This window comes from Oncorhynchus mykiss, chromosome 6 (assembly GCF_013265735.2).
Source record: "Oncorhynchus mykiss isolate Arlee chromosome 6, USDA_OmykA_1.1, whole genome shotgun sequence".
Taxonomy (NCBI): domain Eukaryota; kingdom Metazoa; phylum Chordata; class Actinopteri; order Salmoniformes; family Salmonidae; genus Oncorhynchus; species Oncorhynchus mykiss.
This window is the reverse complement of record NC_048570.1, coordinates 32,608,171-32,620,751: the sequence shown is the minus strand read 5'-3', so window position 1 is coordinate 32,620,751 and position 12,581 is coordinate 32,608,171. Positions and strand designations below refer to the sequence as shown.

Below are 12,581 nucleotides of genomic sequence, written 5' to 3'. Positions count from 1 at the left end.
TTGAGTAATGCAATCCTTTCCTCTGGGTTCATAATGGTAGCCTAGTGTGGGCTTGATTCAGGACCTATTCAGTAAACATTGTGTAATGGCATTTCGAGGATGAAATCTCTGATGTCCTACCGATGCACTTAGAGAGTGTGGGGGCTGGTGGAGAGCCCTGACCATGTTGACTGAAATTCACTGGCACTGAACAACAGGCTGGCACAGCAGCCACTTAGGCCTGTAGCTCTAATGGGAAAGTGTAGCAGATGACCGCTAATCGACGCTAGCTTAGTGTCTCACAGTGAGGTTACCTTCCCCAAGACCTAAAGTACTGCAAAACAAAGAGTAGGGTCCCATAGGCTGGTCTTTGTGTAGCCTGGACTGCCTTTGCATGTTCTCCCTGTAGGACGGCTTATAGAGGACAGTCTTCAACATCTCCAGGGAGACATCTCTGTCTACGGTGGAGATGTCCACTATCTTAGCCACTCCCTTAGCCACTCCCTTAGCCCTCCTCCTGTTGAGGTTATCAGGCCGATCGAAGATAAACGGGAGGCCAACTATGGGGACACCTTGGTAGATGGCCTCCTGGACTCCGTTGGTGCCGCCGTGGCCAATGAAGGCCCGGGTCTTGGGTTGTCCCAGGAAGTCATTGTGGGGGAGCCAGTCCACCAGTAAGGTGCTGATGCCCAGGGAGGCGGGTGTCTTCCCAGTGTGCCTCCAGATGACCTTCTGAGGCAGTTGGGCAAAGGCAGCGGCGATTCCCTCAGCGTTGTCCTCAGGTAGCCGTCCTACCAAGGTCTCCAGGGACATGAGGATGACCCCATGGTCCCCGGAGCTCTGGACAAAGTCCTCCACGGCCTGGGGAAGCGGCTTGGAGGGCTTGCACTGGAAGCCACCCATTTAGGCCATATTTGGAATGGTGGGACACGGAAACTCCAAGATAAACTAATTCTTCATGAGCCAAATGACTGCTGCCTGGAAAAAGCCAGGTAGTGAATCTCAGGGCCGAAGTGACGTTGGACAAATGAAATGCAGCTAATGGTTTAGAACGTATGCGACCCCCCCCCCCCCCCCAATTAGCCTCCCCCCAATTAAAATAATAAAACAGGACATCCCAGTGGGTACACCATGTCATTTCAATGTGGAAATGTGGGTAATAATTGTTTGAGGTGTTGATCAATTGGATTTCAACCTTTATTCACCCACTCAAAAAGACCGTCAGAAGTTTGTTGAATTCTCAATGTGTCATCACTGGAACCATCTCAAAGGGCAACCAAATTCCAATGAAAAAACATTGTCAGATGTTTGGTTTAGTTGTCATCTATATGTGTTATCACTGCTCTTTCAACCATTTAACAGCACAACAAAGTCCTTATCAGATCAAGTGTTAACCGGGGATAGCCGACACCTGCAAAGCTGGTGGGGTTAGAGCTGTCAAATCAGAGCGACTTCTCAGTGTCACAAAGCCACACCGTCCCACTCGTATTAGAAGTTACTGGTTTGCAACCCTACTTAGGGCCATGATAGTATGGTTGTCTGAAGCTGTAGGTAGGTAGGAGATGGCTGGAAATAGTCAGAATGTACTTCGGCCCCTCTATTCCTGAGGGAAAAATTAAGGGTTTTAAAACACTACGATTAGACACAAGTTTTAGAAACTAGACACACTTAAAACTTCAATATGTCCATCAATTACTTGAAAAGGGTACTCTAAAATAATTTGAAAAACTGAGCTATGAGTTTAATATACCAAGGTTAGACTTCTTCAGTTATCTACAAATTCGAAGCTTTCTATCCAAACTGGATAAGGTTACAAGGCACCCCCTCGGCCATTGAACAATAATTAGCCAGAGTTCAGGAGAATGAATACACCGGCTTTATCAGCCAAGAACATTTACATTTTAGTCATTTAGATACAAATTCATAATTTAAATGTTGGATTCAAGTATCCATCTCAACCAAAAGTGAAGTGTTCTGTTGTGTAATTTAAAATGTTTTTGTAAATTGCACACTGCCAATGATGAAGTCTGTAAAAAGACTCAAATGCTTCCCACAGTTGTGTCAAGTTGGCTGAATGTTCTTCGGGTGATGGACCATTCTTGATAGACACGAGAAACTGTTGAGCATGAAAAAAACGGCAGCGTTGTAGTTCTTGACACAAATCGGTGAGCCCTCTTCACCCTCTGAATGGCACACATACACAATCCATGTCTCAATTGTCTCGAGACTTAAAAATCGTTCTTTAACCTATCTCCTCCCCTTCATCTACACTGATTGAAGTGGATTTAACAAGTGACATTGTCACGCCCTGACCATAGAGAGCTTTTATTCTCTATGTTGGTTAGGTCGGGGTGTAACTAGGGTGGGTCATCTACTGTAGGTCATTATATTTCTATGTTGGCCTGGTATGGTTCCCAATTAGAGGCAGCTGTTTATCGTTGTCTCTGATTGGGGATCATATTTAGGCAGCCATTTCCCCTTTGTGTTTTGTGGGATCTTGTCTATGGATAGATAGATTTATTGCTTTGGTTTTGCTATGAGTTTCACTTAGAAATAAAAAGATGTGGAACCCATATCACACTGCACTTTGGTCCACTTATTATGACGATCGTGACAGACATCAATAAGGGATCATAGGGTTCACCTGGTGTTCATAATGTTTTGTATAGTCAGTGTAAGTACAGTGCCTTCAGAAAGTATTCATACTCCTTCACCAAATTTTGTTGTGTTACAGCCTGAATTCAAAATGGATTAAATATATTTTTTTCAACGTGAAAACATGTTTTTGGACATGTTAGCAAATATATTGAAAATGAAACACAGAAATATCTAATTTCCATAATTATTCACACCTTGAGTCAATACATTTTAGAATCACATTTAGCAGTGATTACAGCTGTGAGTCTCTCTGGGTAAGTACAGTGCCTTGCGAAAGTATTCGGCCCCCTTGAACTTTGCGACCTTTTGCCACATTTCAGGCTTCAAACATAAAGATATAAAACTGTATTTTTTTGTGAAGAATCAACAACAAGTGGGACACAATCATGAAGTGGAACGACATTTATTGGATATTTCAAACTTTTTTAACAAATCAAAAACTGAAAAATTGGGCGTGCAAAATTATTCAGCCCCCTTAAGTTAATACTTTGTAGCGCCACCTTTTGATGCGATTACAGCTGTAAGTCGCTTGGGGTATGTCTCTATCAGTTTTGCACATCGAGAGACTGAAATTTTTTCCCATTCCTCCTTGCAAAACAGCTCGAGCTCAGTGAGGTTGGATGGAGAGCATTTGTGAACAGCAATTTTCAGTTCTTTCCACAGATTCTCAATTGGATTCAGGTCTGGACTTTGACTTGGCCATTCTAACACCTGGATATGTTTATTTTTGAACCATTCCATTGTAGATTTTGCTTTATGTTTTGGATCATTGTCTTGTTGGAAGACAAATCTCCGTCCCAGTCTCAGGTCTTTTGCAGACTCCATCAGGTTTTCTTCCAGAATGGTCCTGTATTTGGCTCCATCCATCTTCCCATCAATTTTAACAATCTTCCCTGTCCCTGCTGAAGAAAAGCAGGCCTAAACCATGATGCTGCCACCACCATGTTTGACAGTGGGGATGATGTGTTCAGCTGTGTTGCTTTTACGCCAAACATAACGTTTTGCATTGTTGCCAAAAAGTTCCATTTTGGTTTCATCTGACCAGAGCACCTTCTTCCACATGTTTGGTGTGTCTCCCAGGTGGCTTGTGGCAAACTTTAAACAACACTTTTTATGGATGTCTTTAAGAAATGGCTTTCTTCTTGCCACTCTTCCATAAAGGCCAGATTTGTGCAATATACGACTGATTGTTGTCCTATGGACAGAGTCTCCCACCTCAGCTGTAGATCTCTGCAGTTCATCCAGAGTGATCATGGGCCTCTTGGCTGCATCTTTGATCAGTCTTCTCCTTGGATGAGCTGAAAGTTTAGAGGGACGGCCAGGTCTTGGTAGATTTGCAGTGGTCTGATACTCCTTCCATTCCAAAATTATCGCTTGCACAGTGCTCCTTGGGCTGTTTAAAGCTTGGGAAATCTTTTTGTATCCAAATCCGGCTTTAAACTTCTTCACAACAGTATCTCGGACCTGCCTGGTGTGTTCCTTGTTCTTCATGATGCTCTCTGCGCTTTTAACGGACCTCTGAGACTATCACAGTGCAGGTGCATTTATACGGAGACTTGATTACACACAGGTGGATTGTATTTATCATCATTAGTCATTTAGGTCAACATTGGATCATTCAGAGATCCTCACTGAACTTCTGGAGAGAGTTTGCTGCACTGAAAGTAAAGGGGCTGAATAATTTTGCACGCCCAATTTTTCAGTTTTTGATTTGTTAAAAAAGTTTGAAATATCCAATAAATGTCGTTCCACTTCATGATTGTGTCCCACTTGTTGTTGATTCGTCACAAAAAAACACAGTTTTATATCTTTATGTTTGAAGCCTGAAATGTGGCAAAAGGTCGCAAAGTTCAAGGGGGCCGAATATTTTCGCAAGGCACTGTACCTAAGAGATATGCACACCTGGAAGTTGTCAAGTTTTTGATCAACTTGACAGCCATTTTCAAGTCTTTTTTAAGCCTATTTAAGGGAAACTGTAACAAGGCCACTCAGGAACAAATAAAGTCATCTTGGTAAGCAACTCCGGTGTATATTTGGCCTTGTGTTTTAGGTTATTGTGCTGCTGACAGGTGAATTTGTATCCCAGTGTCTGTTGGAAAGCAGACTTAGCTCTTAGCAGACTTTGCTTAGCTCTATTCCATTTATTTTCTATCCTAAAACACTTTCTAGTCCTTGTTGATGACAAGCGTACCCATAACATGATGCAGCCACCACTATGCTTGAAAATCTAGGTTACTATTGTGGAGTAACTACTGTCGTTGATCCATCCTCAGTTTTCTCCCATCACAGCCATTGAACTCTGTAACTGTTTTAAGTCACCATTGGCTTCAAAGTGAAATCCCTGAGCGGTTTCCTTCCTCTCCGGCAACTGAGTTAGGATGGACGCCTGTATCATTGTAGTGACTGGCTGTATTGATACACCATCTAAAATGTAATTAATTACTTCACCATGCTCAAAGGGATATTTTTGTTGTTGTTGCCATCTACCGATAAGTGCCCTTCTTTGCGAGGCATTGGAAAACCTCCCTGGTCTTTGTAGTTGAATATGTGTTTGAAATTCAGTACTTGACTCAGGGACCTTACAGATAATTGCATGTGTGGGGTACAGAGATGAGGTAGTCATTCAAGAATCATGTTAAACACTATCATTGCTCACAGAGTGAGTCCACGCAACTTATTATGTGACTTGTTAAGTACATTTTTACACCTGAACTTACTTAGGCTTTCCATAACAAAGGGGTTGAAAACGTATTGACTCAAGACATTTCATCTTTTCATTTTTTATTCATCTGTAAAAATGTTGAAAAACATAATTCCACTTTGACATTATGGGGCGTTGTGTGTAGGCCAGTGACAGAACATTTCAATTTAATCTGTTTTAAATTCAGGCTTTAACACAAAACAAATTGAAAAGGGGTGTGAATACCTTCTATATCATAGCGACAGCTGATCCAAAAGGGTGGGCTTATTTCATGCAAAGTGAAGGCTGCCCTTGGGGCCACCTACCTTGGGACCAACGTGTCACCACTGAGCAAAGGCGCATCATCCCAATGTGGGAAGCCTACATGGGTCTAATGTTTTAACCTGTATTGGGCCCACATTATGCCAATGTGGGCATGTTTGCTGGGTTGCCTCCTGATGGGATCCTTCACAGGGAGAGAGAGGACACTGCTGTCTTCCTATTAGTATTGCATTACTCTCCCAGAACCTCAGACAGGCTTTAATGAAGAAGAATACGCTTCTGTGCCAGACAGAAAGAGGGAGGGGAGAGAGATTAAGGAATGAGGAGAGAGAGGGTGAGAGAGGAAGAGAGAGAGAGTGAAAGAGAAATAAATAATTTTAATTGAACCGATAATAAGCCTGTTCAACAGGAACAGTCTGCTGACAGATGCAAATCATTTTTCATTTTCATCAGAGCACCTCTGTTTGCGGGGTGTCAATCTATCACAGGACAGGTTGGATTAAGCATGACGTGCAGTTAGCACCCTGTAAGCATGACAAAGCATCTAAGTAGACGTGCAGTGAAGGAACGCTATATTTCAGCTCAGTAATACGGCATCTTGATGACCATCAGATATTGCTTTAAAGACAAGACCCCTTTGCTGCTATCATTAATCATAATCTCTTAATAGACACATTTGAAATCACACATATTGACAAAAATCATGAGTGGCGCAGTGGTTTAAGGCACTGCATCTCAGTGCTAGAGGTGTCACTACAGACCCTGGTTCGATTCTAGGCTGTATCACAACCGGCCGTGACTGGGAGTCCCATAGGGCGGCACACCATTGGCCCAGCGTCATCTGGGTTTGGCCGGGGTAGGCCGTCATTGTAAATAAGAATTTGTTCTTAACTGACTTGTCTAGTTAAATTAAACATCTATTTAACTGGCACATTTTGTTTGTTAGTTTATTTTAAATCCAATGGAGATACTGTATCTACATTAGTTTAGCAGTTTGTCTGAAAATACATTGAGTTCAGGGATAGATCGAGTAGGCCTAGTGCATTTACGGAAGATTCGACCAAAAGATTAGCTTTCCTTTTAACTGTGTGGACCACCATTGCCATACTAACTACACGGTACCTGATTGTTCATCGCAGTCCCCCTTGACAAGCAAGAGCATTTCCCCCACCAGGTGTTTTTAAAGACCAGGAGACTATATTGTCATTATCATCACAGTAATTCTCAAAATCACACTTGATTGACCCAATCAGCCTGTTTCTCTGCAGGGTATAGCTCTCATCTGTCTTGCTGGAAGAGGAGCTGGATAGGAGGCAGTTACGTAAGCAGAGTTCTCAGGAACACACAGCCAGGTGTATGTTCAGTAAAACTCAGAGACACCTGTGAGACACGATAAGGGTCCTTCTCATTCTGGGATTTTCATCCCTGGGGCCTCTGTTATGAATGAATCTCCAACTGTTAGTCTGTCTCTTTCCATTATCACACACAGCGGTGTCTGCTGGGGAGGCTCTGTTTTGTGAGCAGGTATCAGATTTAAATGTAGGAAAAAATGAAAATGATTAATTACTTTTTAGCTCCTCTGCTCCTTTCAAACTCACTTTGGGGAGCTGAAATTCTAACAGAGTGAGAGGAGAGTGTGTTACGTGAGCAGCTTCTGAATTGACCTCGGCAGAATATGTATGGATGTGGGTACGCAGACCCGCGAGCAACTGCGGCCCCTCATGATGAGTTCAGATTTTTTTGTGCCCCCCACCCGCATCAAAGTTGCCCATGATAATTATTACATTGTAAAGTAATGATGAGCCGTGGCACTTTTTGTTTGTCTTGATTGGCCCTTCTCCATTTTGCCATGAAAATCAAAAACAAAACAAAAATCTATTTTTAATTTTCAGTAGTGTGATTTTTTTGTTTGATGGATAGATGATTGATCTAGTTTGTCAGTGTCTATTTTATGTAAAATGTACTGACATTTTATTTTTGGAAAGCACAACAAATCAACCCTATTCTTATATAGTGCACTACTTTCCACCAGAGCTCTCTGAAAATATTGCAATTTGGGACGTGTCCGGAGACTCCACCCCTGTTTGCTTTTGATGATGGAACCAGCCTGAGGTGGTGATGGAGAGGAACACCAATCCAATGCTGCCTGGTACATGCAACCCTGCTCTTAGTAGATTTGATAAATCCCACCCATTGTGTTTCCATTGTGGCCCCTCTACCTCACAACTACAGGCCTTTTTAAGGAGGGTGAGTTGTTTGTTTGGAATTGGAAAAGGATAGGAGGAATAGGCTTACGTTATGGTACATATAGTATTTCCCTTGGCTGAGTTTCCTTTCCTCCTTCATCCCTCCTTTAGCCTCTGCTACGGCACAGGAAGCCTTGCACAGAATTCTGTATCAGTGTCTGAGATCATTGTTCTAGTTCTATATCAGTGTTCTAATTCTATATCGGTGTTCTATTCTATATTGGTGTTCTAATTCTATATCGGTGTTCTAATTCTATATCAGTGTTCTAATTCTATATCATTGTTCTAGTTCTATGTCAGTTTTCTAGATCTAGATCTATACCATTATGAAGTCTTAGTAAGAAAAGCAGACCTCATGTATACAGTTGAAGTCGGAAGTTTACATACACCTTAGCCAAGTACATTTAAACTCAGTTTAAACTCAGACATTTAATCCTACTAAATATTCCCTGTTTTAGGTCAGTTAGGATCACCACTTTATTTTAAGATTGTTAAATGTCAGAGTAATAGTAGAGAGAATGATTTATTTCAGCTTTTATTTCTTTCATCACATTCCCAGTGGGTCAGAAGTTTACATACATTCAATTACTATTTGGTAGCATTGCCTTTAAATTGTTGAACTTGGGTCAAACGTTTCGAGTAGCCTTCCACAAGCTTCCCACAATAAGTCAGGTGAATTTTAACCCATTCCTCCTGACAGAGCTGGTGTAACTGAGTCAGGTTTGTAGGCCTCCTTGCTCGCACACACTTTTTCAGTTCTGCCCACTAATGCTCTATGGGATTGAGGTCAGAGCTTTGTGGCCACCCCAATACCTTGACTTTGTTGTCCTTAAGACATTTTGCCACAACTTTGGAAGAATGCTTGGTGTCATTGTCCATTTGGAAGACCCACTTGCGACCAAGCTTTAACTTCCTGACTGATGTCTTGAGATGTTGCTTCAATATATCAACATTATTTTCCTCCCTCATGATGCCATCTATTTTGTGAAGTGTTCCAGTCCCTCCTACAGCAAAGCACAATCACAACATGATGCTGCCACCTCCGTGCTTCACGGTTGGGATGGTGTTCTTTGGCTTGCAAGCCTCCCCCTTTTTTTCATCCGAACATAACAATGGTCATTAAGTAGATATCCTAACCGACTTGCCAAAACTATAGTTTGTTTACAAGAAATGTTTGGAGTGGTTGTAAAACGAGTTTTAATTACTCCAAACTAAGTGTATGTAAACTTCCAGCTTCAAATGTATGTTTGTGTATACCTGTGTCTGTGTGTATTTGTGAAACCTTGAGTGTACGTGTGTAAGGTTCTCTCTCATGTCTCCTCTTTACCCCAGTAGTCACTCTGCAAGACACTTTCCCAAGTTTGCATGTCACGAGGAGAATACAGCCATTCCTAGCCTATTGTAGGTCTGTCAGGCTAAATATAGGGCCTGTGTGACATCCTAAAAACAAGGAAGTTGTTGTGTCCGTTTGCATCCTCCTTGCTATTCTAATCAATGAATGGGGTTTTGAAACGTGAGAATGCTCATGACAAAATATTTTTTGGCAGAATGACATGGAAACCTTGACAGAGGAAGTCACAAGTCTGTTACTTCTGGAACTGTAATTAAAAATAAGGTTAAAGTCAATTATAGAATAGATATCTCATGGAAATGGTAAGAATCAAACTAACAAAATCCACTATGATTTAAACATCAAAGCCAGACCCAGATCAGTTTACAAAAGAAGATGAAGCCTCCATCATACTGTCAAAAAGCCTGCAATGTAGGAGGACCATAGTGAAAACAACATATTTGTATAATGGATTTAAGATCTTTTTTTTGGTATGTGTTTTCAAAAAATCCAATGAAATTATATCAAACCAGACTAGACCAGACCAAATGCCACTGGGATTAAATGTCACAGTATACTGGTTCACACCATGCTGTCAAAATGATGGACATACTGTAAAGCCTTTGGGGTAACAATATTTCACTATATCATTCTAATGGAGAGCCTGGGACGTGCTCAGTCCAGGTCTCTCCCCTCTGATTCACAAGGCCCTCCCACCGTGACCTGGGTGGCAACTGACTTTCACAGCATTGTTCTGAACGATCCGTCCTTCGCCATCTTGTTTCCTTTTCAGGACAGGAAGTCCTGTCGCAGCTGTTCCCACACACACACACAAACACACATATATACACACACACACACACTCACTCACACACTCACACTCTCCTTGAGCTCAGGATGTCCCCCTCTGTTCTAGTTTTGACCTCCAGGGGCGGTGAGATGCAGTCAGAAGCAAGTCTGCTTACCTCTGCAGAAACACCTTCCTGATAGCACAAGGAAACATGATTGCTAAAGCATGACACCGTCTGCATGGAGAGTCCTGGAAGAAGAAAAACACCATGACAGGGATATACTAGAGTACCAGAATGCCTGTGGAATCAGCCTGGTCTCATAGACTAACATAGTAAAGTTAAATCCGTGACTCTCAAATTCGTATGATATGTTACGTTTGGTATGGTTACATAAGACAGATGGATACTAAGCCAAAAACAAAAGTAGGGTGGGTGGACATATAACACGAACGTCTAGCAACCCAAAGGTTAAAAGTTTGAATCTCATCACGGACAACTTTAGCTTATTAGCAACTTACAACTTTTTAGCTACTTTACAACTACTTAGCGTGTTGGCTAACCCTTCCCCTAACCCTAACTCTAACATTAACCCTTTAACCTGACTCCTAAACATAACATTAACCCTAACCCCTAGCCTAGCTAACGTTAGCCAGCTAGCTAACCATAGCCACCTAGCTAGAATTCGTAACACATACATTTTTCAATTTTTTTACATATTGTATGTTTTGTAAATTCGTAACATATCATACGAAATGGGTGATGGACATCCACAAATTAGTACATACCATACGAAACGTAACGGGTTACTAGGAGTGGTGGGTAGGAGTCAGTGATTTGTAGATTTATTTCTCCGGCACAAAACGGTCACACCAAACACAGGGCGCATAAACACTGACCAGCCCAAACACAGGGCAAACTATCTGGAGAACAATGAAAACACACCCACAACCGACAGAGAACACAAATAATCCCGCACAAACCTAAGCGGGCCTAACAGGCTTAAATAGACCAGGAATCAAGAAACACTGGTAGAGAGGCTGTTTGGTAGCCCAACACGCACTGGAACGGAGACATGTTAGTAGAGGAGTGACGAAGGGAGTTCTGAGCGAGTTCTGCCCATGGGATGTACCTCGCCCACTCACCAGGCCGGTCCCGGCAATACGACCGCAGAAACCTACCCACATCCTGATTTACTCTCTCCACCTGCCCATTACTCTCGGGGTGGAAACCCGAGGTCAGGCTGACCGAGACCCCCAGCCGTTCCATGAACACCCTCCAAACTCTGGACGTGAACTGGGGACCACGATCAGAAACGATGTCCTCAGGCACCCCGTAGTGCCGGAAGACATGGGTAAACAGAGCCTCCGCTCTGGGCTAGTAGACCGGCGATGACGACCGCCGAGCACCGCCTGAACAGGCAGGGGAGCCACCTTCTGTGGGAGTCGTGACAACGTAACATATAATTTACGTACAGAATAATACGAAATGCTCTAGAGCACGTTGGTGGAATTGATCCAAATACAAAATGAACACACACACACAAAAGATAAGTATAAGGTTTTATCAACATCATATACCAACAGTACCGTAAAGGCATTGCAGAAGAAAACCTCTCCACAAATTCCATGTGGCCGTATCAATGATTTACTGTCTTTATGACAGACACGATGATGGACACGTGATGATCTATTGCTCATAGACGCTGGCTAAACGGTACCATACTGCAGCCCACGCACTGTAGTGTGGTGGTATGACGAATATAGTTATTCCAATAAAACTGCTACAATATGATCACTGCATCAAGTTCACTGTCAATGAATATGTGTCCCAAATATCAACAGCCATTTATTTGACAGGAAATGCACAGTATTATACACCACACAAAATCTATCATCTACATGTTCACATGTTAGCAACCAGTGGTGTAACGGCTGTTGGAAGGAGTGGAGGACCAAGGTGCAGCATGGTACGTGTTCATCTTCATTATTTGAACTGAACACTGATTAACAAAAATAACAAAGAGATTGAACGAAAACCGAAACAGTTCTGTCTGGTGCAGAAAGACACAAAACAGAAAACAACTACCCACAAAAACCCTGTGGGGAAAAGCTGCCTAAGTATGGTTCTCAATCAGAGACAACGATCGACAGCTGTCCCTGATTGAGAACCATACCCAGCCAAAACAAAGAAATACAAACACATAGAAAAAGAACATAGAATGCCCATCCAAATCACACCCTGACCAACCCAAAATTAGAGACATAAAAAGCTCTCTACGGTCAGGGCTTGACAAGTGGTCTCTATTCCCATGCTCTCTGTGTCAGTTACTGACCTGAGGTTTCCTCTCCATTGCTGCGGGAGAAACCTGGGTGATAAAGGAATGAGGAGAACAGTGGTCTGATATAAGTGCTACTCCTGGCTGGACATACAATAACAATAGCCAATGCTGATACAGTAAAAAGGATGGACGCTCATGCTTAGCTGGCCAGTCAAAGATATTAGAGTTTATCGCCTATTTATCTCTGGCTACGTCTATGCATGGGAAAGCTCTTAGTGGCTGGGTCCTTACATAGAAACTGATGCCCAGATGTCTGCCTGATTTAAACATGCTAGAG

The 12,581-nt window shown here is 42.4% G+C and overlaps 1 pseudogene; it reads right to left on the bottom strand.

The window, feature by feature from the left end:
* Window positions 1-270: 270 nt before the first annotated feature.
* On the bottom strand, window positions 271-12,316 carry LOC118965022 (annotated as a pseudogene).
* Between the last annotated feature and the right edge of the window lie 265 nt (window positions 12,317-12,581).